The sequence below is a fragment of the Equus quagga genome, chromosome 8, assembly GCF_021613505.1.
Source record: "Equus quagga isolate Etosha38 chromosome 8, UCLA_HA_Equagga_1.0, whole genome shotgun sequence".
NCBI lineage: Eukaryota > Metazoa > Chordata > Mammalia > Perissodactyla > Equidae > Equus > Equus quagga.
This window is the reverse complement of record NC_060274.1, coordinates 96165864-96189548: the sequence shown is the minus strand read 5'-3', so window position 1 is coordinate 96189548 and position 23685 is coordinate 96165864. Positions and strand designations below refer to the sequence as shown.

The 23685-nt window shown below is 34.8% G+C and overlaps 1 protein-coding gene across 1 annotated transcript in view; it reads left to right on the top strand.

The window, feature by feature from the left end:
* PPP1R3A (protein phosphatase 1 regulatory subunit 3A) overlaps window positions 1-23685 on the top strand; it is a 37795-nt gene that overhangs the window by 913 nt on the left and 13197 nt on the right. The window lies entirely within an intron of this gene.

The following is a 23685-nucleotide window of genomic DNA, read 5'->3' as shown; positions in this document are numbered from 1 at the left end:
TGTTGAAAAATATATTGCTTGTTATATATTAAACAATGGAGCTAGGCTTTAACAAGGTCAATGCTATTCAGGTAATAGCAGTGTGTGATCAGCCCTCCAAATGTGAGGAAAAATATGGGTATAATTTAGTAGATGGAGGGGGGAGTGCAATGTGTATATTGCTTGCCTAATGAGTTATCAATTGCTTAAGTTCAAACCACGGAATCTATATTGTTCACATGTAAAACTATTTATTTTGTCATTTAAAGTATATTTATTTTCAGTGTTTTTTAAATGTGTATACTGTATTTCAAAACATTTCTGATTACCATCAAACTGTGTTTCAATATGTACCCAGTGTTCAGAAATTTATACACTTCCCCCAAAAGCTGCAACAAACTTCTTAATGACTGATTGAGTGAGTCATACAGGGATGTTTGGAGTGATACATGTTAAGCTAAATCATAAGAGCTGTGACTCTAATTATAAAGTAAGAGAAAGAAAGACGTATGTATATAAGTGATGTATGAATTACACATAAAACTTTATAATTATAACCAAATGTAACATTATGGAACACAAAGTAGGATAATTTAGTAAAAGTAAATGGAGCAGAATAAAAAAAAATGACCCAAATAAAAATAAGGATATTCAGCTTTATAGATTAGAGATTTGGGATGTGAACCCTCATTAGTAACCTTGCTCTCTGGTTAATATGAAAAACAAAGAAAACTGGTATTCAGCTCTCTCTATTGCAGAGATGGCTAATTTCCATGACACTAGCTTAGTAGATAAAACATCCAGGAGGAGAGAGATGCCTCCTGCTTCTCAGAGTGTCCCAATGGGAAAGTCCACGTTGCTCCACGAGCCACAGGTAAATGTTTTGTTATCTTCTGGGAGGTCCATTCTAACTGCAGCTAGACTCAAAGATTCTAGTTACTGTACTAGAAATAGTGTATTAGGATTCAACACATCCAGATTCTAAGTTGAAATAAATGAAAATATAAAGAGTGACATTGGGAAATTTTTAAACTCCTTATGCTTTAATACCTTGACCTATTGTATGGCAATAAATAACTACTAAATGTGTTATTCTAATGCATTAACAAAATATTATATAAGTGGAAGCAATTCAATTGTATGAAATATTTCTGTTTTCATCATCCTTTAAAGTCATGTGAAAGATTGACTTGCTCAACTTTGTGAATTACGCCAACTTTCTTAGTCTAAATAAAACTTTCTCAGATTTTAACTCATGCTATTAAGAGAGATAATATCATAATCTCTACATGTGCTAAAATAATTTAGATATTTACGAAATTACTTAGCAACATATTAGCTATACAGAAAATAAGTTCAATTCTACTTAACCATCTAATTTATATACATAAACATATACATATTAAATACTTTACAAATAAGATCATCATCAGTGAATATCTAATAAACATGCAGCAAATTGCTCTCTATGTTAGAGAAAAGCAAAATTTAGAAAAGGCACAAACTTACTGTCTGAGTTAATAAAAGAAGCAGTGCTTAACTCAGAGAATTTTTTGTGAGTTAAAGATGCAGTGTTAAAATGACAAGCAATACATGCTGAACTATGGTATAGATAGGGCATTCCTTAGATAGACCAAACTTGACACCAAGAACAAAAATGGGCAACTGATAGGCCCAATCTTCTACCCCAGTCATGATATTATTCGAACTCGTCCTAGTCTAAGATATATATAACCACATATATCCAAACACACATTTGTATTCAGAACAGTCATCATTGGACTCATAGCGGACACCATTCAAGTTTTAATATTGCTTTGGGGAAAAACCTGAGAAGAACTAAACCACAAAATGGTCTAAAGGGCTGTAAAGTTTCCTAATGAGTTATAAAAATGGAAAAAAATCTCTCTCCTTCAAAACCACAAATACATTTTCTGTACTTCTATAACTTAAAAATGACCAACATAATTCAAACCACATTTTGAAAAAACCGGTCGCCTCTGGAGGAGGCCTTTTGTGCTTAGTTTCAGTCCAACATGAATTTTTACATCTGATTTATATAGCACTCAAAATGGAGTGTATAAAGGAAATCCTGACAGATCCTTAGAACAGCATGTGCCATAATAGAATATTTATACAGCTTTTCCATGATAGAATTTATATGCAATGGGGTTTCAAATATTCCTAAAACTCACACAAGAGAGCATTATCAAATTTCTAAATGAATATTGCAGTTGGATTTCATTGTGAAGAATTTGGGTAGGGAAAAATAGCACACCTTATTAGTGTTATTTTACCAAACGTGTACTTGGCTAAAATAAAAATGAATTAATACTTATTTGATCAAAAAACTTATACCTTCTAAAATATCCTCCTTCCTCCAAAGAGTTATAGAATCTAAATGGGTCTTTTCTGAGCATTTCCACCCTTCCTACGTAGCCTAATTTGGAAGTCATCTCTTTCAGAAGATAAATACAGAACAGAAATGTTTGTGAATTTTTGCTCCAAACATGCATGTGGATTAATAAGAGTGTGTAATATGTCAGAGTTAAAATGAAAAGAAGTCTGTCCTAATGTAGACAATATCATCTAACTTGAATTCTTCTTAATACCAAAGTTAATTTACCATCAGAGTCCTGGAGAGTGTATCTTCTGAAAGTGTCGATAATCCCCTCTAATAAATACAGAGAGATCTGTGGGAACACATTTAGTGAGGTAGGATTTCTGTGATGTCAGTCACCCTGGGCACAATATTTTCTCTATGGAGATTTTTTTCAGGTCAGAGTTTGCAAATCTCCACATTGATGTGGTTGTCCATTTCTTTTTTGATGCTTGTTAATCTACCCACTTTGGATAGAAAGAAATATCTAGAGGGAGAGGAAAGCAGAGTTTATAACTCATAAGCATGTGACTGAGAGTGACCCAAAGGTATTTAATTGCACTGAAAGGCATGCATCATGAGATACTTGATAAGTGTCACCACATATGTGGTACTGGTGCATGTACTAGCTTACTAAGCAGATTTCTGATCTACGTTCCACAGGCTTTATTTCAAAATAACTGACCAAAAGAAATATATGCATTGATATAAATTACATTAAATGGACATAGTTAAATAAGCTAAAGTTGCCTGCAGAAGCAGTATAACCTCAAAGTTAAAATTACGGGCTTCAGAGTTAAACATATCTGAGTTTGAGTCCAAGCTCCACCACATATTAGCTGTGTGACCTTGGGCAAGTTAAACTTGGTTTCCTCCTCTGTTAATTGCGAATAACAATAGTACTATCTCCTAAGGGTTATTTGAGAATTCCATAGATAATACATATAAACTTTTGGCACAGTGTCTGACACATAATAAGTTATCAATAAATGGTACCTGATATAAAAAGACAAGACTAACTTTACCTTTAGGTGGATCTGAAAAACCCCAGAAAGGTTCAACCTGCACAAAAGTCCCCCTCCTCTTTCCTCTTACAGTTCCCAAATTTTCAGCTTTGGAGAGCGTTTTCTTTGTCTCTTATAGTATTTTAATCAATAAGCAAAACTAATTGAGTTGTAAATTATCTTGAGATGTGTGTCACCTCCTATCTGGAACATCTCAAAGCTGGAAGAGCTCTTAGTAACTGTTCAAATTTCCACATTTCATAGATTAAAAAATGGAGGACCCGATCAGAAGGAGTAAAAAAGGCATTAATTTTGTCATTGAACAGTCATGTGAAATAAAGCCTGTGGAACGTAGATCAGAAATCTGCTTAGTAAGCTAGTACATGCACCAGTACCACATATGTGGTGACACTTATCAAGTATCTCATGATGCATGCCTTTCAGTGCAATTAAATACCTTTGGGTCACTCTCAGTCACATTAGACTTAATAGCTATGTGGCTGTGGATATACTACTTTACTTCTCAAAGCCTCAGTTTATTCATCTATAAAATAGGAGTAATTATGCCTAATGTTGTGATGATTAAATTAAAGTAAAATGAGATTATATTTTTAAAAGTTCTGGTAAAGTATTGGCACATATAAAGTAGTCATCAAAAGCCAACTACAATTGCCATCATCATTATCAAATCTTGCTCAGCTGACTAATTTCCTGATTCTTGGACTTGCATTACCTCTCCAGACATCTTAGGTGTTCTTGTTCAGGTTCCAAAACTCATTCAAGTGTTTACCAAGGGCCTGTGTGTCAGGGACTGTGTTGTTAGGACCAGTATCCAATGGAGAAACATGGCTGGAAACATGACTCTTGGAAAATGAGGAGAGGCCACAAGGGAAAATGCCTCACAGGGGCTGAGAGCAGAGAGGGGGAGAAAGGAAACACCAAAACCAAGCTCAGATTCCTTGAGTACAAAATGGAAGCCATGGATAAAAAATGAAAGGAGAATTATTTATATTACATTTCAGCTTTTCTCCAACATGTGATCTATAACTGATCTTGTGTGCTGGCCAGGAGAGTGAGCCTCTCAGCATCTCCCCTCACCCCCAGCTGCTAAAATGTATGTTCTCAACTGTTGGGTACCCAGACTGACTTCATCTCATTTTTCATTTTATTAAGTGAAACCAATTTATTATTTTAAGCAAAGAAATGGCATGATATAGGTGTTGGATGGTATTTATAACTTGGCCAGGTGAATGCAAATAAATTCCTGAAAGATTTTTAATGCCAAAGGAGAAAACTGATCAGTCTTCAGTTTTTGTACAAGGAATAGAACCAGCCATATGCAAAAATGGGAAAGAGAGAAATACTTTCTAAAGCATGATTTTAAGATTACAGAGAGTTTATCTTTCAGGGTGGTAAAATTGTTAAAATGGGGCCAAGAAAAGCATTGGAAAATGGGGCATAAGATATGGTCATGTTGCGTGTTCCCGTCAGAGCCATTGGATTGTGAAACTTTCTTCATTTACATTTACAGTATAATCTGGGATCCTGGAAATAGTCCAAGAGGTGTAAATAGCCCCATGAGGCCTTTAAGACTTAATGCATTCTATAACTAACTTGTTTTGAGTCTGTACTAATTGTGGAAGCTGGGTCTGTTTAAGGGAGGGACCTCTGGCAAGGCCGTGTGGAAACATAAAACACAGCTGCACAGGACTTGTCAAGGAGACTGTTTGGAAGCTGCCAGCTGGTTGGCAGCAAGGAGCCAACTAGCTTAGAGTTTCCCTGGAAATCTACCAGGGCTTCTTGGCTTCCTGGTTTTGTGAAAATCCGTGCTCCTCTAAGCCTAGGCTTGCCCTAGAGTAGTTTTGAATCTTTTCTGAGAGAAGAGGAACAGGAGGGTCTCATCAGTCAGGGTTTCTCTCAAGGTCTACGTTAAGGGAATCACTGTGGATGCCATGCCTCATGTGGATCTTCTGGGAGCTTTAGGAGCCTAACTTCCACACCTGAAGCTATAGAAAGGGAGCCGGGCCCAAGAACTCTGAGCCGATAAAGCTTTGGGCAATAAAAGTATTGTGAATCGAGACACTTAGTTTTTCATCTTTTTTAAACTCTGCTGACTGTGACTCTTGTCCCTCTTTGAAGTTTTTACCTCGAGACCCTAACAGGAATAATGTAAGGGAAGTGACCTCAGGGGCAGATTTCTGAGATGGGCTTCATTGCCCAGCACCCTGTCGAACTTCAAAGATCCTCTGTACCCTGACACTTCACTTTGAAACTGTGCCTGAAATTTATTTATATATGTATGCACGTACATATAATACATATAGATACATTTTTATATATAGCAGGTATATAATATACATATGTATAAAATACAAAGTATATATATGTGTAACTTCTTCTCCTTAAATGCAGACACCTTAGGATGGCATGGGTTATCTCTATCTTACACTTGACTAAGATCAGTTGTACAATGGAGTTTTGACTTTGTGCTGAGACAACGGAAATGGATACTTTTAGGGCTGAGAGCACTATGGTGTACAAGGCAGATTTGAGTACAGAGTTGTGTTAAGGGCTCCTTAGAAGCATGAGGACTCGAGGTCTGGAGTGTGTTTGTGTGTATTTAGGGGGGAGTGGGGAGGTGGATTCCAGAAACAACAAGGCTCAATGGAAATAGCATCAGCTCTAAAGTAGGGCAGATTTGTGCTTTCCTCCTAACTAATCACTAACTGTGCGAACTTCAATTATAATCTGTATCCATTTTATTCAAGTGTGAAATAGGGATAATACTTTCCCCTTGGCAGAGTTGCTATGAGAAACATGTGAGCTAACATATAGAACCATCTATCCCAGTTGTTGACACTTTCTAGATACTCCACATGGCATTGGTGATAAATTCCACATTTTAAAATCTTGTATATGGCTAGTGCTATGCCAAAGATTAACGGAGGAATGCTTTTTTCCCTCATTATCATTCCTGCTACCAGGACCCAGCCTAATACAAATAGTTTCAAAATTAATTATGTGACGGGTTCAATAACCTTTTGGGCATTAACCAGGGAAACTAATATTCATGGCATTGCTTCTATGGGAAAAAACAGTTTCCAAATTCCAGCAACTTCTGGGTTACAAGCAATTTTGGAATATCACCTGTTCATAAGTTGGACGCTATGTTTTGGTTTTTTTTTTTTAATGAACTGCGGCCTATTTTTTCTGAAGGTAGTTCTTAAGATGGTTCTTTTGGACTAAATAAGTTGGCTGCACACAATTTCACCTTATCATCCCTGTATACCTGTGAATAGAACATGAAATTGAATTTTATATAATTCTTTTCCTCTAAGAAAATATATTGTACACCACTGCATTTTGGTCATTCCTTTGTTTTAAAGCATTCTCTGGACTCTACCACTATACAAAAAAGAAAAAGCTCCTCAGGACATATCTCTCAAATCTTTTAAGATTTTTATTCTGCTCCCCTAATAACTTTCTTCGGGTAATTGGCATGGTAGAGTTATTATCTATTATATAAATAATAACTGGTTTTGAAGCCTTACTCTTACCATCCTGCTGTTTAAAGATATGACAAATAGAAATAAATTGTTAAATTGGACTGTCATACAGCATTGTTTAGTGACAGAGACCAATTGTACATTAAACAACCTGACTTAGGAAATTTTACTATTTCCTCCCCCTTGTGTTACTCTGGAAATTGTTTGTCTATGTTGTACATCAGTGCTGTTCAAGTCGCAACTAGAAATAGAATTCTAACATCATAAGATAATGATTGTCCTATGCATATATGTGGATTTGAATTTTATTTTCCTCTTTTAAAATTTGCAGTAGTAAAAAAGATCAAAGTATCCCTAAATTTATATTTATAAAGCATGCCAAATAATACCTACTTTTTCTAATTAAGTGAAACAGATTTTATCATCCATTTAACACTGATGGTATTCTGGCTTGTTTTACAGAATTAAGCCATGATACAACCCTAACCTTTTGACTCTAAATCTATAAGAGAAATCCCAGGGTGATCTTCATTCTTAAAAATTACTGTGGATGTCTTCACACAATTACAGTTCCCACTGAATTGCTCAGGTAAATTTCAGCTTCATAAGCCGTATATGGAATGAAACCAGGCAAAATTCTCACATTTTGTTAATATCTCCTTTGGAGGACTAATGTTTATATAAATAATTTTATAATATATTGTTACAACTTAAATCTTTTGAGTATTTGCCAATAGAAAAATTGCACAGATTTTTCACAGCCAGGTGAGGCAGAAAAAAAAAATCTTCACATATAATCTTAGGTAGATGTATGAGACTATCATGTTTAGTGTAAATAAAACTATAATATTTGTTTCCAAGGTTAATATAGCTTTGATTTCCGAACAGTTTTCATTGAGTTGTATTGTGGAAGAGACCTTTTAACTCTATCCTTTGCTTTCTGATAGAATTAGTCTGAAAACTGCCCAAGCCATATGATTGTATATTCTCTTCTTGATCATCTCTTGGGATTTTGTGTCCTTAGGTAATATATTCCATCAGGAAATTCTGTCTTTACGTGGCCATTCACATTGTTCTGTTTTTAATCTTGTCATTAGTTTGTTCTGATTCTCAGTTGAATTCAATGTGGGAGTCTCTATTCTTATAATTAAGCAGAATTATATTGTTTCTGTGACTGATTTCTGTTTTCCATGTCAAATAACCTCTGTAACTTTAGATTTTTCCCCTGAGGTCCAAACTAGTAAACTAATAAACTAGTCTGTAGTATTTTAATGCAAAAGTCAGAGAAGAAACTCATCACCAACTGGATTTTCTTAAGGAGTGAGTGGTATCGCAGTTGTGAGAACCATGTGTTGCCAGGACTGATGTATCAGGGGCAGCCCAATAGGCTAATAGCAGACTAGCTAAGGAGCTCTCCCAATCCTGCTGTCTTTAGCTTTGAACACTGGAGGTATTATTATTATTACTGTACTTCTCATGGGAGTCAGAGCAAGGAAGGAAACTTTATTTTAAAAAATTACAAAGTTTAAGGCATTTCAGAAGATCACTCAGTTTATTTCTCAATCCTACATAAAAAGGTAGCTGTATTAGAATTTTTGAAACCCTCTTACACAAATAATGAGTAATTAAGAATAATAGTTACACTGTTTTCTAGATATCTAATGTTTTAATAAAATGTAACTCAAGAATGTAATTGCATAATATATTGAAAAGGAATTTTGAATAGATTTGTAAAAATCAAACGTAATATAGACCAGCTGAAATTTAAATTGATTGTAACTGTATCCTTTTGTAGAAAGGTTGATACAATGCCTACAAGAATTCATTTGAATATATGTTACATTTATTTTGTATTTTATCCTCTGTGTGTGTGTACAATTTTAATTAAAAGTTATTTGCTATAATCAATGAATATGTGCAGAGGACAGGTACGGTCAATCTAGTTGATAATTTATTTAGTAAATTGAACATAGGGAGCAGTATAAGTAATACTGTCCATCTACATTCAAATTATCCTTGATGCATTGCTTTTTTTGTGGAAAAAATACACACACACATATGTATATGTGAGCTTTTCACTTAAACCTTGTTTCTTTCGTGTGTGTGTAACATATATAGTAAAGATACTCTTCAGGTAGTTCATATGTTTTCTAGTATTTCATATTTTCTATATTAGTAATATCTCATTCCAAGCTAACTTTGCCAAATAAGTTAAGTTTTAGACAATGCTAGTTATATGAGCATTCAAGACATTTGTTTACAAATCTCGTAAAACTCATGTAGTCCCACAGGAACTATTGTTGACTTATCCATATTACGGGACTTGCTTTTGCCCTTTCATTGTTTGTTATGCTTCCTTTAAATTACCAGTATTTCTGGCAGCATTTTCCCCTGGAGTAGCTATTCCTAGGGTACAAAATAAAACAACTTTCCTCAAATGAAAGAGATGCTGTTTGCTGTGTTTGCATCTGATGCAATTTATTTATAGGCAAGGAAATTAACATTTAGCAAAAGACTTACTGTTTATGAGATATTTTTATGGTTGGAAGGAAGAGTAATTTGCCATATGGCCCTCTATATCTGCTTGGGCGGGATGTTTACAATGGTGACCTTTTCCTGCAGTTAAAAAAAACTCTGTGTGCCACCTTCACAACTGGACTGCAAGTTCCTTGAGGTCAGGAACAGTGTATTCATATAAGCGTATTCTCCATGGCAACTAACACAGGGCTTTGCATATAAAAAGCTCTGAAAAAAATACTTATTAAAGGCAAATGGTTTTCTCATTGATAACCCTTAGGCTTGGTAAAATCTAAAAGTACCTTCTGAATAATTAAAGAATGAATTATGCTTATTATAGTTTTAATGAAGAATGCTTTTATTGTTTTCACAATCTTTAAAAATCAGATGCCTTCTGGTCATCTCCATCTGGATATCCAGGTGGCAAATTAATTCCCTTATGTCCCAAACCAAAGTTACCTTTTCCCTCCCATGGTAATTTCTCTGCCTTTAGTCTCTATTTTGTTTAAAGTCATAGTCATCATTCCTATCGTGCAAATAAGAAACTTCCACATAATGACTGATTTCTCTTTTGCCAACTCCTATTAATTCTACACCCTGATTATAGTCTATGGCCATAGAGGTAATGATTGCTCATTTGAAGAAAAATAAAAATTATTTTCAAAATTAAGAATAGAATAGAATATTCAAAGCTGTATTTACATATTATAAAAACAGCTGATAAAAGAGAAGTTTATCTCTGTGATAAGAGATATATTTGTTATCTAAATTGACTCAAAATTAAATATGGAATTGAACACATTAACCCTTATAACATTTATGGACAGTCTAAATTCAGATGATTACTTTCAGTTACCAAGGTATCAATGAAAGATCAAATTGAGAAATAAATTAATATAGTCTACTAAAGATATTCTCATTATTGTCTTTTCTTCTTTCCTATGTTTTCTAAAGAGCTAATCCATTGAGTCAACACAATGTTAATTTTCAGTAATGTCAAATAATCTTAGCATCTCAAATAAAAGAAATAGTCATTAAGTAGCCTTTGACTGCCTTCGTACCACGATCCAGACCAGTGGTACTAGAGTCAGAAAAATTCAACAGGCTGAAAGCCAAAAGAAGAAAGGCAGATATTGTATGTCCACTGATCAGAAATGAGTCATTCATTCTTTCTTCTTGCCAGGGCCAGTACTCCTGTTAGTGCTGCTGCTGCTCCTGTGGCGCTCACTGATTCCGATACCTGTGGATTCTGAGCGTGGCTCTTGTCCTGTCTGCTGTGTACCTTTACCTGTGTAGATTCCTCCTGTGTACCTAAACCTGAACACTATTATATACCACTGTCATCTGTCTTGAGACTGTGGAGTCTTGGTCTTCCCCTACATGAAACCACAAAAATAAAGACAATTAAAGAGGAATAATGCAATGCATCTAAATGTTTAAGCTTAAAACCTACAAAAAGGTAGTGTGATGAATCAGCTATGCTCTGTTGAGTACTATTTTTAAAAATATTTCAGATTTAAAGAAAAGTTACAGGAAGAATATGAAGACTTCTTATACTCCTGCATACAAATGTTTTAAAACTGTATAACAGACGAGTCGAGTTGCGTTGATCCTTATAGGCAAAAGCTTTTCCCTTTGAAAAATTTAAGCAGTGGTAATTTTCTAGTTTGTAGCTAATTGCCGATTTTGCAGAATATAAAATATATGTAAAATGTTTTGTGAAAATATTAACAAACTCAAATGGAAATAGTACTGTTATCATCAGGCATATTATAGTGCTTTTAAAACTTTAAAAATAACATTATTTTCTTTTTATGACATAAGATGAAACAAATATATATTTTTAGGAAATTAGCATAAATAATTATATTTTTATACGGCAAAAATAATAGTATACCCTATCTATAATGATATATCAATTAACTCTTACATCATCACCCTCAACTAATGTCTCATAGTTTTCATTAGGAGTTTTAGTATAATTTTCCTAATATCCTAAAGGACACTATTGTACAAAACCTAAAGTCTCCACCCAAAATACAAATATATTATTGAGGTAGTTCATGCATGGCATTTGTAAATAGTTATTTTTCACTTTCTCAGAAGTATTTCAATGAAATTAGCTGAAAATTAAAGTTTTATCATTTACATTTGTTGTTTTCCCTTTAACTTTCAATATACCGATGTGCCTAGTTTCCCACTGAAAATGTTACTTAGGAGACAATTGAACATTTTCTGGGGAGGGCTTAGCCATGGACTGAGTAATCTGGAGGGATATTTTTTAGTGTGATAGAATATACTTGTCTATGATGATTGTAACCTCTAAGGAAATTAATTTTTTGGAAACCTTTTTCAAAATTGTGTTGGTGTGATTATAAGGGTCAATTGTGTGTGTGTGTGTGCGTGTGTGTGTATTTCTCCAATTCCTGGAAAATTTCTTGACCACTTATGGTAATTTTGGACCAATTTCCTTTCATTCTTCTAATTTGTGTCTGAGGATCTGCAACATTTGTTAGAACTTGGCTATAAAACCAGGTGGGACTCTCATCTCATGGATGGACTATAGCCTATCGACAACTCTAATTCTGATATTTTACTACTTTAATAAATTAGCTTGTATAAACTTAAAGAATGTATGTTTTAAATCTATTATTATTTCTTAAGTTATAGAAAATTATCTCCCATTATATCACCTTTATAAGCAAGGCCAGTCCCATTTCACAAAGGAGAAATTTAGGCAAAAAGGGCTTATTTGATCAAGTCCAGGAAATATAGAAGATTTTTGTGATATAAGGTTTGTGATATAAGGTCTCTAATTCCCTATGGCTCTGAACCGTAGTACCTCTTTATTCATAAAGAAATTGTGGAGTTCTTATTTTAGGTGGAATTCTCCTAGGTAGCTTCTATCTTCAAGCGTTCATTTGGTTAGGGGATAATATTTATATACAGCAGAAGTTAGTTATCAACATAGCGTGTGCCAAATGGAATGCCACATACTCAGAGGAGATCACAGGAGATACAGAGCAACAGGCATTAGAGAAATGATGGTACTGCAGGATGCTTTGATTAGGAACAGCATTACGGAGGAATTGAACTTGACTTTGAAATAGAGAAGGGGCAGAAGAGCATTTACATAGACTAAAAAATATTTGTGGAAATGGCAGTGAAAAAGACAAATTGGAGGTTTTATTAGTCAATCAGACTGCCTGGAATGGAAAGATTTGTGGGAGTCAAGCTTGGAAACCAGAGCTGAAAAATAATTGTACAGTCTTGCCAGTAACTTTAGTCTCTATGCTCATGGACAAAGTAGTATTTTAGTTATATTAATCCAGAAAGAGCATGCAGGGTAAATTAAAGTGGAGAGCAAAGTATGAACCAGGTGGCTAACTGCAAGGATATTGATGTAATTGCAAATGTTGAGTACAATTTCCCAGTGTTTTTATCACAAGATGCTTTCCATTAATGATGTTATATGAAAGATTCTTCATTGCCCTGAAAAACTGCTCATCGCGTTTATGAACATCATTATACTTAGGATTGTGTTTGAGATGTGTTGTGGATTAAATGTTCATAACCACTTTTTACTTTCTGTCTCTATATGTTGGGATGTTTAAAACAGGTTTTATCCTTTTTTCATGGTCAATAACAATTATTTAATTTTGCTGTGTCATCTTTAACATAAATAAGCAGATATGTATTAAGGCACAGATATTTAGATATTTCTATACTTATTTCACAGTGATTCATTTTACAGCTCTGATCATACTTAGGGAAAAATTCTTTTTTTAATTAGTTTAATCAAATTCTTCCTTCAAAATCTAAGGTTTTGTTTTAACTTACTGAAAAAGATTAGTCCAGGCATCTCAATCTTTATCTCCTTGGGTGGATACACTGGATGGATACATACAGTAGTATGGTTTCTTCTATAAGACCAATTACCTCAAGATTGAGAGGGTATGGGTCTTGGTTGACATGAAAGAAAAAAATCATTAAAATATCAGTAGCAGAGCTCTTATTAGGCCCTTCAGCTTGTGAATTGACAGGGAGTTAAAAAAATCAGTGACTGGAAGAAATGAATAAAGGACCTTCATGCATTGAACAAATATTTATTGAACATGTACTATGTGTCAGGTATTGTTTTAAGCACTGGGGATACAACAGCAAAAAACTGACAATCCCTGTCCTCGTGTAGCTTGCATTTGAATGGAGGGAAAACTAGTAAGTAATAAACATAAAGAATAAGTAAGTTATTTAGAAGATGATAAATGCAATTGAGAATATAAAATGCAGAGCAGCATAAGAAGAACAAGGAGTCAAGGTTGCACTTCATTTAGAAGGTGACAATTGGTGAGACACTTGAAGAGAGTCGGTCATGAAGAAATCTAGAGGAAGAGAGTTCCATGCTGAATGAAGCTACCAGTACAAATATTCTAAGTAAGTTCAAGTGAAGGCCCTTCCCCTTCTCTTTGCATTGAGCTCTCATGCTCAAATCTCCTATCGCCTCTTGGACTTATTTCCCAGAAGACCAGTCACTACCCACAAGGTCTCTGAGAGAAAGGAGGAGTGCAGAAAAAGCTCAGATGAGAGAGTGCAATCAGCAGTTTGTCCTTGACACCAAACTCTTTTAGGGTCCCTGTCTCCTTTCTCTGGCTGCTTTCTGGCTACCCAGATCCCCATATCCTATCTTTTAGGTCTACCTTTTGCACTGAAGGACACATGTACAATTTTGTTTTAGTGAAGGTGTAGCTGGGCTATAGTTAATCTAATCAAAGAAGAAACTCTGCATTTGAGTTATCTTAAAAAGCATGACACAATTGTATCTATCATTTTTATTTGCAAAATGTTTTGATTACCTTGAATGTAGAATATTAGTGTTGTACTATTGGATAAGTCTAATTGGTACTTGTAAGAATAAAACATTTTTCATAAAATCAACATTATATACATATAAATTAAGCAAACCATTGGAAAATGATGATTCTGAAAGACAGCAAATGTAATCTTGCAAGTGCCTTCACTTATTATCAAATCAGGAAAAAAGAAGACCAGAATACATGTGGTTACGGTATTTTTATATGAAACGTTCTCTTCCATAGGATAAACTCCAAACACATTAAACTATCAGCATTATTCACAAACTTATGTTTAAACCAGTAAATTGCACATTCTGCCTTTTTCAATAACTGTCACCTCATCTCCGTTATGTTCACCTCAGGACTCTATTTCTTTTATGGGATCTAACCTACTAGTGTCCTTGACAACACACTTTATGGTGCTTGCATTTACAATAATAGTTGGGCAATTTGCCACATAGTGCAACTGGAAAATATTTTACTAGCCCAGGTCTAAATCTTCACAAACACCATCAATTTTATAATGAGCAATACAGTTGTTAACTTAGAAATGATGAATGTCTCTTATCCTAAATGGCATCTAGGTTGCCTTTTGGTTAAAAAAAATTTTAATTCACTGAAGTATGGATAGGTAATACCCTTGATGAATGAAAATTAATTGCTTTATAGAACGAACAAAGCAGAAGTACAATCCACATAAAAGTTATATTAAAACTCGGCTGTTTGATAAGGTATACCCTCTCCTCCCCTCCCTCAAGGAAAATCTTAATAGAGTGTTTTTATTGAAGGACCTAGTTTCACACTAACCATACCTTCATGCAGTAAAAGCTAGTGTAGAACAGTACTGTAACCAGGGTTTCTCAAAGTGGGCTGCACATAGGAAAGGGAAAAATAAGACACTTATATCCAGATCCCACTACAAAGACTCCAATTTAATCACTCTGGGCTGGGCTCCAGGCTTAGGTATTTTTTTAAAAGCTCCCCAGGTGATTCTGATGTGTCCAAGGGCTGAGAAGGACCGGCATAAACATAGGTGTTCTGAGCTATAATTTTTTTAAATTGAAAATCATTTAGTTTCAGTATCTACAAAAGAATAATACTATTTAAACAGAGGAAAATTATTAAATCTAAATGAAATAACACTTTTACAAATACGGGATGAGAGATTTTTAGCAACAGTAGCAACATTAAGGACTGTGTGGACATTGAGATACAAAAGATGAGCTTTATGAATAAGGCATTTTTTTGAAGATCTTTTGCCCCTGTGATGACTTGGGGAAGAGGAATGAGCACAACTAAACAGCATGGTAAAGTTAATTTCCATTTAGAATGGAGTAAACTTTTTAGAAAGTATTTATTTTTCCTTTTAAAAAATATTTATTTTATGATTCAGAAGATCAAACTTTTCAATACAATCTTTAAATCTTATTGCAGGATCTGACCTTCCTTTAGTCTGATCTCTCTTTACAAGCTCATGTGTATATGCTGTTGCTATTGCCTTCCCTGGCCACCTTCTTTCCCTGAGTTTGGGCTAGCTTTCTTATTTTCTTCTGTAGGACTCCATGCTTCCCCAATCATGAAAGTACAACTGTGATTTTAAACTTCTGGTTTGCATTTATCCTTCTTTAGACTGTAAACCTTATGAAGGCAGAGTTTGTTTAATCTTGGCTTGTGCTCATGGTTTAACTTCTAGCATGATGCCTAGCACATATTAAATATTTGTTGAATAAATATACATTGAATTTTGTCCAACATTGTTCTGAATTAGCATGGTGTCCAGTAGAAGGACTGAGTTCTTTTAAGCCCACTTGATAGCAGTGTTCTTCAGAGTGTTGACTGTAGTCTTGTGTTGCCTTGTTAAAAGTGTGGCAGAGATCCCCCTCTGTAAGAATGTAACTGCATCTCAGCAGAATTCGGCTCTTGTCCCTGACTAGTCTGTGGTCCAACTTTAGTCACCTGCTCCTTGCCTTTGGTTTCCATCTGGTTCTCAACTTATCCTCCCCCAGTACTGTTTGCTCTTGTACTAATCTCCAACCAAAGTCTATTTTAGTGAGCTCTTCTCACTTCACCTTATTAGGATTTCCTGGTAATGAACTTTGTTCTATTTAATCAGGGGTCCAAAAGCCTTCAACCGGGAAAGCCATCTTGGCACCGATGAGCTCTTCCCTGCCTACTCCATCGCTTTCAGTGGTAGGCTCCAGAGAAAATAAGATGGTGTTTGTACTATAACCTTCTAGAATCAGTTCGACTTCTTTTCTTGAATCTATATGTTCATTTGCATCATCTCTGAATCCACTTACATCTGCTCCAGTCTAGAACCTGGGTTAGGACCAATAACTGGTGGATGTTTTCTATCATTTAGTATTGAAATTAACATGAGCATGAATGTGAAGTGTAATTAGCTGTGTGTGATAATTATGTTAATAAAGACTATTTATGCTAATAATAATATTGCCTCCTATTTAAAGAATTTTAATCAAATAAATCTTTGTAGATCTATTTAAGGTAGCAAAGACCTTAAAGCTAACTTAAAAATTTTATTACTTAGACATCATCCAAATTAAAAACTTTTGCACTTCAAAAGACACAATCAAGAAATTGAAAAGACAACCAACAGAATAGCAGAAAATATTTACAAATCATATTCTGATAAGTGACATATCCAGAAGAATTCTTACAACTCAATAATAAAACGACAAATATCCCAATTTAAAAATGGGAAAAAGATTTGAGTAGACATTTCTCCAAAGAAGATGTATTAATGACCAATAAACACATAAAAAAGTATTCAACATCATTAGTCACTAGAAAAATACAAATCAAAACTACAGAGGTGTCATTTCACACCCACTAAAATGACCATAATCAATAAGACAGATAATAACAGGTGTTGACGAGGATGTGGAGAAATTGAAATTATAGAATTACCATAAACCCAGCAATTTCACTTCTAGGTATCTGTCCAAGGGAAAAAAAACATACGTCCACATGAATACTCGCATGTGAATATTAATGGCAGCACTATCCACAAGACCCAAAAGGTGGAAACAACTCAAAGGTGCATCAACTGGTGAACGGATAAACAAAGTGTGGTGTGTCTATACAATGGAATACTATTCAACAATAAAAAGGAAGTACTGATACATGGTACAACATTGATTAACCTGAAAAACATTACGCTCGGTGAAAGAAGCCAGACACAAAAGAGCACATATTGCATGATTCCCTGTACAGGTATATGAAATGTCCAGAAAAGGCAAATAAATAGAGACAGAAAGATTAGCAGGTGTCTAGGACTCGGGGTGGGAATAAGTTGCGACTCTAATGGGCATGAGATTTCTTTTTGGGGTGCTGGAAGTGTTCTAAAATCAGATTTTGGTGATGGTTGCACAACTCTATCAATACACTAAATATACTAAAAGTCATTGAATTGAATACTTAAAACAAATGGATTTTGTTTATGTAAATTACACTTTAATAAAGCTGTTAACTTAGAAAATTATAATACTGAGTTTGCATGGGGACATAAGTATTTTATGATAAGCAGATAAACACTTTGGTATACCCATACAGAGTTTAGAGTTATGAAGTTTATAAGTTTAGAACTAAGGGTCTGTTTTTCCTGAAATTTAGTATAAAAATACTTGTGAAAGATTGTATTGTATTTTAGGTGAGACTAGAGTAATAAAGTGGCAAGAAAATGAATAAAGGTAGCAGGTAAAGTCCCAGATGAAAAGTTATATTATAACCTATTTCCCATACATGGTATGTGGAAAAAGCTTCAAGAGATACTAGAGTACCTTTCCATGAATTCTGTAGCTGATTCTGCTGCAGGAATAAGGAATATAAGTTTGATCCCCTTCTTCATAGTATGTTAATTCAAACATTGAAGCACTTTCACTCTATAACGTCTTCATATTGTTTCAATAGGGAATGTGGGTATTAACTTCATCTTTTTGTATAAGTGCAAAACGCTGACATAATAATATTAGCGAATAGTTATTGATTACTTGCTGTATGCCAGACACTGAGTCATTTAAATCCATTTCCTCATTTAACGTGTTACGTTGATACGAATACTTACTCTTCTTAGTTGGTTTAATTGCACTATTTTTCTTCCGATGTTCTCTCTCTTGGGTCTTTCTCTGCTCTCCTTTTCTTTTCTGTGCTCCACTACTCTTTCCCACCCACCTTCAGTCCAAATTATTCAACTGCTGGTTATACTATTCATGTTTCAGAGTTTTAATTTTAAAAACAAGTACTTTGTTCATGTTGCTCTGCCTTTGGCTAATTTGACATTGGAGGAAAATATCAAATCAGATTTTTGTGCTGAATTTTGAGTGATTTAGTCAAAGTGTTCAAGTGGTTTGCATATGTAAACGTGCCTTAAATCAAAGAAACACAGGCTGAAGGGGAGGCGGTCTTCAAATGTAAAGTGGTAGATTCCACACGAATATAGAATCTTTCGTGAAGAAATCTGCAACAGAAGATGGAAGAAAGAAAATAGTTCACAAAGGTGTGGGTGAAGGGTTGGCAAAGAAAATATGTAACACAAAATGTGGACATTTGTGAGGTATGCCTCAGTGCATTGCATTAATGATTTGCATATTAAGAAGTCACGAGTCTTCACATTAATGAATCCCTAACTAGTGTCTGACACAATAGACTGAAACGTCCCTGGAGGAGTCATTATGGCCTATCATGTCAATGATCCGCATATCAATGACTCTCTTACATGCTCATCAACAGGTAGCCTAATAGGTTTCCATTGAGTTCTTTTTCATTTGCTTTTTAAAATGCATCCCTCTCCTCTCTTCCTTTTGTAATACTATTGTGAAGAATTGACAAAAAGGTGCATTAAGATGATTTTAATGTGTGACGTAAGTTCACAAAAGCATTAAATTAAGAAATAATGCTTTAAGACTTACTGAGCCTGCCTAGAAAACTTTTCAAATGCAGTTAAATACAAACCCAGTTTGATAATTAGGGTTCTTATTTGGATTTTAACACAAACCATCCAACCCAATTTACCATATTTCTCTTTTCCCTGATATACCAATTTATGCTGTGATTAGCATAAGTAGAAGAGCTAGACTGAAAATATGTTTGTGAAACTGAATTGATTGAAAATGGAAATTAATTCTAACAGATTTCATATCATAGAGGTTACTAAACACTTAATAAAACTAAAAAGCAGTGGCTGATAGTATAAAAAAATAAAAAATACAGAGGAAATGTTAGACATATATTAATTGCATGGCAATAAAGAAATGGTCCCAGGATCCGAAAAAATGACTCTATAACTTTTAAATTTAACATTTACTTAAAAGTAGTCACAGGAAGACACTGAGTATCTTAACATTTCTAACTTGCATTGGCATGTCTTGACTTTCGTTGGTCCCAATTATAATATTTAAGATATCTAGTGTTTTTACAAACATAAAACCTGCGACCTCCTAAACGAAATACTGATGAATTGCTCTTCCAGTATTTTTATTGAATTATTCACCATTTCATCTGTTTTACTCTCCAAATGAAAGGAAGAGTATTGATATAAGCTTGAAATTCTTTGTCAAGAGACAGGAATGGGACAAAAGCTGAGTAAAAAGTTGAAGCTTGGCACTTTGTTCCCCTTAAGAAATTACAAAATGAACAACCACATGCAAACATCAGTGTCTTGAGGAACAATAGAGGACACGGCTGCTCAGCGGAGTGGCTGCAGGCTGGTGCTCTGGCCTCACACCTGCCACCCTCAGTTGGGCAACAGATAATTCTTCTGAGAGGTGTCGCTTGTGAATGATTTGATTTCAAAGTCTGGAAGTCTCATATCCCTTTTTATTTGCTCCCTCTCCTAACCCTTTCAAACATAACCCTTCTAAACACATACTGGGAATATCAATTTACATTTTATTTATTTAATTTTTTTGTGTGAGGAAGATTGGCCCTGAGCCAATATCTGCTGCCAGTCTTCCTCTTTTTGGTTGAGGAAGATTGCCACTGAGCTAACATCTGTACCACTCTTCCTCAGTTTTTTTGTACGTAGGATGCTACTACAGCGTGGCTTGATGAACAGTGCGTAAGTCTGTGCCAGGGATCTGAATCCACGAACTCCAGACCGCTGAAGTGGAGCCCATGAATTTACCTAACCACTATGCCTCTGGGGTGGCCCCTGATTTTACATTTTAAATTACTTTTCAAGGAGAGTTTTCAAAACGATCTGTAACAAAAATGCTGTAGAAGTTGGATGTCAAAGCTTAGTATTTAACAAACCAAATCACTTAGGTGATACTTACATGTAGATTCCAGAGAGAAAACATGTTTCATCAAGATTTCTTTAACTTCAGTAAGCTGGCTCAGTAGTCATGACTCTGTGATAATGAAATTTTACACAACCACAGACAAATCAATATTATTATGAAGAAAGTAATGCCTGAAAGCTACTATCCTTAGAAAAAAATAGACATAACAATACTCTGATAATGTTTGAAAGAGGGAGGCAATATAAGGCTCTTAGCAATCCCTTTACAGAGGAATTGTGAAGAATGAGAATGAATGTCAGACTTTTGAGGTAGCAAGACTCTCAGCTGGACAGTCGCTACTTTCTTCTCACCCGCCTGCCCCACAGGTGACAATTACTTCCTTTAAGAACTCACGTAAAATAAGGACTTCAGGTCGATAAGTTGAAGAAATCTTTTCCTGATATCTCTCTGATATATATTCTTTAGTTTTTCCAGTATCTGTAACTTAAAAACATGTACATTTCTCTCTTGATAGAATGTAATTGGCAGGCTGTGGCAGAGAATTTCCTTGGGCCAGGTTTACCTAGAAGTCTTCTACTTAGAGTTCACGGATTCTGCTTGTAATTATGTCTCCCAAAGTAACCTACAATTTCTTTTTGGTTTACACTTGGGCCTCCAAGATTCTACTTAATTATGCACTAGATCCTCACAATTTAGTGCCCCTTTAGAAAGTACACATCTCTATAAAATTGCACATGGCGCCCAGATTCAATCACAAAATTAAATCTAAATAGTCTTTTCCTCCCTGATTCCTGTGGGATGGGATGAGCGAAAAAAAATAGTGCCACCACTTTGACATGACCAAGTAGATGTGAATGGGCAATCCTTGGTAGGAAATAAAGAGTTAGGAAATGAAAAAACTTTGGAAAAGTAACTTACCAAAGGATTCTTCAACAAGGCTGTGTTTTTCAGTTGCTTCCTTCTCTGCTACTGAAATTTCCTGCCTCAAGAAGGCACAGAAACATTGTTTTCAGTACATTTTCAAGATCAAGCACTGAGGCAATGGGCAACACTCTAATTTAGAAATAGAAATAGAGAAAATTTTTCAGAACGTAGTAATTCAGTTGTATGGAAAACAGGAAAATGACTCAATAAAACCATCTATTGCTAAGGTCGTGGTATGTTCTTAGTTACCTGAATGCTTGAGACTTTTGCTTGAGTTTATTCAAAGGGCTTGTGGTTTGCCATGGTTTATGATTACATTTTAAAAGCAATGAATTAGCTTGTATAGTATGTCTTATCCGATACATTTGTTTATCCTAGTTAGTTGTAGATATTGGTAATGTTCCACTATTTGAAAAGTATTACCTGGACATAAGTAAAATAATGTGGAAATACATCCTTCTGTAATCTATATTACAAATAATGTAAGACTAGCTTACAAAATATGCAAGTAGGATTTCTCTCAATTTGAACTAATAATGCTGACTGTAAGATTGAATTAAGAATTTATCTTTCACTGTATTGAAATGTTAAGTTCTTATTTCTGTTGATCCTACTAGCATTTATATTTCTTTTGCAAAAAAAAATTAAGGAATTTCCAAATTAAACATTTCAAAATTGTATTCATAGACTATTCCTATCAGTTATATAAATAAGGAAGTCTAAAACTGAGAAGAGAAAATTGGTTCCATTTTGAGCAATAAAGGAGTTAACAGGTAGTGGCTGCCTGGCTATGTAGAGAAGTGCCACCAGGCTCAATCTGGTCTCAGCAAGGAACTCTCTTGATCTGTCATCAGTGCTTCCGTGGGTGCCAGAGAGGAAGGCCAGGACAAGGGTACTGTGTTAGCTATCCCTAATCTAATCCAGAGCTTCCACTTCGAAGATAAGGAATGTGATGCCCACAAAAACCATGTTTCTTACAATGTTAGTTATTAGTCTCCAGAGTCAGAATTTAAGGGAAATATAAAGCCATTTAAAAATGTTTGATTTTTCCTTCTGAGATTATTTCTTGCTTCTTGCAATCCCTGTTAATAATGTAGAACTGTCTTCATTTTGTTTTCCTTTCTGCCATGATTATCAAGGAACTGAATTTAATTCATCTATCCATCCTAAATTCCTTCTGCAGCATGTCTTAAAATTTTGTTCCTTAGACATTTCTGTTCGTAATTAGACATTCTCTCTCTAATTGTCTATCTTTTGATTAAATATGTCTCTTCTATCTTCGGTTCTATTTCGGATCCTTAGACTACCAGTGTTGTAACACCAAAGGAAAAGATAGGACGTCCTAGTAGTGGGTTAGTGTGTTACGAACTTCACCTCTCCTTAAGTACAAGTTTCTGCTTTCCTCCTTCTTCCAATTTATAAATGACTATAAAATGTCAGAATACTAGAAAGTCGTTTTTTAGAGAAACATCACCATAAAATTTATGAAAATAAATAGTACACAATATGTAATTATTTACCTTAGGAAAATTTTTTCAGTATTTCGGTAAATAACCACTTATCAGTGCTGGTGCTAATATACTCTTCCTAAGTGTCTTTTAAATAAATTCTCAAATGAAGTGCAAGTTATTCCTAATTTAAAAGCTCTCCATTCATTTATTTTCCTTTCTTTCTTTAGAGGAGGAGGTGGAGGAAATAGAATGAGACCACAAGCTTTGAACAAAGAGGACAAGCCCGAACTTCTTGAGGAGTTCAACATTTACTCTTTAGCTGTTTATCGTAGGGGGAGAGGTGATGGCCAAGAATTCCACGTCTGGTTCTCTTTAGGCAGTGCTGAGTACTTTCACACAGAGTGTTAAGGAGACACAAATACAACATTCATGACTCACTTTGGAAAGGATCCTTTTTTATGCCAACATTTTGATTCCACTTGGAATGGAGTTACACTTTTGCTGTCTCCAGCCTAATCCTGACATTTACCCTGACTGGTTGGGTAATTCCATCACATCAGACTTAGATTGTGGGGAACAGGTCTCTGAGAGGTTTCCCTCATATTATAAGAGACATATGGGCTTTTAGCACAATGGCATTATAGGACCTTAGGAAAAACTATATTATTACTTACACTAGAACTACTGCATTTTGACAGTGTTAAAATTAGCCGTAATTCCAAAAGCAGAAGTGCCACATACCCAGAAACTGCAGTAATATTAGCATGGTGCCTATGTCCTGACACTGAATAAATCAATTGGGTAATAACAG